Below are 3,704 nucleotides of genomic sequence, written 5' to 3'. Positions count from 1 at the left end.
TGTACATGTATACATTAAAAAATAAAACGTATTTTTCATCATCATATACTGTGTTTTTGTCACTCAAATGAATTTTATTATTTATTCAAGATTCTCCACATACATACATCTTAAGAGATATCAGTAGGCTTAACATGTTCTCAAAAAATTAGGGTTGGCACGCAGAAGAATTTTGAGTCAGAGATTTTGCTGGTTTTGGCACGCACTCACAAAAAGTTTGCCCATCCCTGCTCTAGGACAAGCATGTCAAACTCGCGACCAGCAACGAATATTTTTGCGGCCCAGTCAATATAATGGTATGTAAGAAACGTTTTAATAAAAATTCATAACTTAATTTTTACAATATCCTGTTATACATAATTATTAATAACGAACTACAACATTCACTAATGACTGATTACTATAATCGTGTTGCAGTCATTTCCCTTACGTGCCTTATGCACAGGCACACCATTTCTCTCCACTAATACTAGCAGTGAATATTTTAGCAGCCGATTGCCATGTCATTAGTCTTGTACTGACTTGTTTGGTGTGAGCAACGGGAAATATTTCACTTTCAAAGAACAAGAAAAATAGGTTTATTTGCATTATGCTTATTAATTTGTGCAGTTATTCAGTGTCTGGTAAGTTAATGTTCAAGAAAGAATATTAATTTTTATTAAAATGTTCTATTATTTTATGTTAACAATAACTCATTTACTTCAGCCCTTTGTATTCAGCATGTATCTATCGAAATAAACCTATATTTCTATGAAAATTGAAGCTTTTGTTTTTTGCAGCCCACATAAACTTAAACCTTGTTTATTTAGCCCGTGTTAGCCTTTGAGTTTGACATGTTTGTTCTAGGAAGTCTTTTCACATTGCAATGTTTAAAGCTCAATAATCCTCCTTGTATAAGTGTGCACGTGTGTGTGTGCCCATTGGTGTGTCTATATATGTACATCTTAACTCTATATATACTAAAATATCACTAAGTCAGGGATCATGTTTAACATTTCTTCTCTCTCCCCTACAACATCCAGAGAAGGGTTGGAAATGCTTTGTAAGTGGTCATTAAAGATATGCAGGAAGCAAAATAGTGTGGTGCTTAACAGTATCATTTGTCGAAAACACATGAATATAGGTTTAGATCTTGTTTAAGCATCTTCTATACAGATAAGTGATTTCACCATTCTGATATTTACCAGCCTCATTGGGCCTCATCCTCACTTGCAAAATGGTTATTTATTCAATTATTTCATTTTACAAATTATTTGAGTGTCTATTAGATGTCAGGCACTGTTTTAGGCATGGAGGATATAGCAATTAACATGAAATACAAAATTTCCTGCTTGCATGGGCTTACATTCTAGAGTGGAAGACAAACAACAAACAAGTAAACAAGTAAATATACACCATATCAAGTAATGGTGAATTCTACAAAGAAAAAGTAAATCAATGTAAGGGAGTAAAGAGTGACAGAAAAGACACAACAGTAAATACAATAATAGCCAACTGAGGGGTCATAAATATCAAATGAAATAATCTACACAAAGTGCTCAGTACAGTGCCTGGAAGACTAAAGGATTAAGAAATAGTAAACAGCCGAAACCGGTTTGGCTCAGTGGATAGAGCGTCGGCCTGTGGACTGAAGGGTCCCGGGTTCGATTCCGGTCTAGGGAATGTACCTTGGTTGTGGGCACATCCCCAGTGGGGGTTGTGCAGGAGGCAGCTGATCGATGTTTCTCTCTCATCGATGTTTCTAACTATCTCTCTCCCTTCCTCTCTGTGGAAAATCAATAAAATATATATTTTTTAAAAAATAAATAAAGAAAGAAAGAAAGAAATAGTAAAGCACTGTACATGCAGGAAGATCATGCAATGGTATCTCCTCGAGGCTGTGTTATAACTCTCTGGGCTATGGTGCAATGGTGTGTTGGTTCATTACCCTGCCAGGTGCACCTCCAAGCAGGCATTAGAGCCCAGTTACATAATTGTTTGGCTCTGGGAACCTGTGTGTTGGGGGTAGCGTCTGACTCGACCAAGAGAAGGTGGGAGAGCTCATGGGTGTGAGGCTCAGGTGCTGCCAGTTGGGTAGCATGAGTCAGCAGCGGCCGGCTAAAAAATTGATCAGCCTGCTGATGGACCAGCAGAGGAGATGGTACACAACCATTGCTGAGATCCCATCAATGTGGAGGGCCTGCTGCCTTCAAAAATAAGGATTAATTTTTAATTAAAAAAATGATTAATTTAGAAGTTACTGTGCAATATGTTGCCGTGAGTAAAGCTCTAAAAGTGAAGAGACCTTGTTTTCATTTGTCACTGTTTTATTTAACTCAAAAATTTATGGATCTTGTCAGCAATGTTCCTGGGGGTATTTTTGACGTAAATAATATTGCAACAAAAAAGAGAGTATGAAAATGAAGAGTGTATGAAATCACCAATGTCTTAAGTGGAATTGACCTGTTTTTTTTTTAAATCTAAGAATCATATTTGATGGATAGGGTCTAATCTTAGCAATTCTGGAGCAGTGCTCCAACAGAAAAAAACCGCTGGAGGAACTTTCTGACTTATCAGCAATGGAGGATGCTCTGAATAAGTTAAAGGTTGTGCTCCACGGTTTTGTGTTAACAGGTGACAAATAAAATAAAGTACAAACATATATGACATATCAAGATATTCATAGCATTAAAACCTTCCATTAAAAGATTGTTATTGAAGTTAAAGTTCCAGCAGAAATCAGACTGGACATTTCAGTTGCCAGAGAACACTCCATCACAGTATGTATAAGGAGCACCAATGGGTCCATCGCTGTCTATTTGTGTGAAGTAGATCCAGATTACTAAAGTAATAAGGTGTGTGAAGGTATAGGAACCTCTTCATCTAAAAAAAACCCACCCAGAATACCCTGATAAAAAAGAAAATATTGGCCTTGGCTGGTTTTCCTCAGTGCTTAGAGCCTTGGCACACACCGAGGGTTGCAGGTTTGATTTCTGGTCAAGGGCACAAAACTGGTTTGCAGGTTCAATCCTGTCCCTGGTCAGGGTGCATGTGGGAAGCAATCAATTAATGTGTCTCTCTCACATTTCTCTCTCTCTCTCTCTCTCTCTCTCTCTCTCTCTCTCTCCCTCTCTCTCCCTCTCTCTCTCTCTCTCCCTTCCCCTGTCCTCTTCCACTCTCTCTAAAAACATCAATGGAAAAATTTTTCCTTGGGTGAGAATTAGCAAAAAGAAAAAAGAAAATCCTCCACAACAAAGTGAAGAAGTGCTTGAAGTGAGCAACTGATAGGATTTGAGAATTCGTTTAATCAGTGTTTTTGGATATTGTCAGAAATTCTTATCAATGACCTATACATCAAATTTGATTCTCAGAGCAATAAATGACCCATGAATTTCCCTCATTCTCAGTAGCAGCATTAAGGCCAGTAGTTTTTTGAGCAATTCACTACTTACATTACTGGAGAGTTATGGTTTTCACATTATAAAACAACTCGTTTTATAATTATTCACTGCTTTTTGTCAGTGAAATAGACATCATGCCTACTGAAATAACCTCATCACAAAGGGTATCATTAAAACAGATGGGCCCGCTCTTACCACTCCTGTTCAACATAGTACTGGAAGTAGCAGCCATTGCAATCAGACAAGAAGAAGAAATAAAAGGCATCCAAATTGGAAAAGAAGAAGTAAAACTGTCCTTATTCACAGATGACATGATATTGTACA

At 37.3% G+C, this 3,704-nt stretch overlaps 1 pseudogene; it reads left to right on the top strand.

Annotated features, from left to right (window-relative positions):
* The first annotated feature begins 2,220 nt into the window (after nt 1-2,220).
* Nucleotides 2,221-3,264, top strand: LOC102427280 (annotated as a pseudogene).
* The last annotated feature ends 440 nt before the right edge of the window (nt 3,265-3,704 follow it).

The sequence above is a fragment of the Myotis lucifugus genome, unplaced genomic scaffold, assembly GCF_000147115.1.
Source record: "Myotis lucifugus unplaced genomic scaffold, Myoluc2.0 scaffold_4, whole genome shotgun sequence".
NCBI classification, from domain to species: domain Eukaryota; kingdom Metazoa; phylum Chordata; class Mammalia; order Chiroptera; family Vespertilionidae; genus Myotis; species Myotis lucifugus.
The sequence above is the reverse complement of the archived record's forward strand: the minus strand, read 5'-3'. Positions and strand labels throughout refer to the sequence as shown.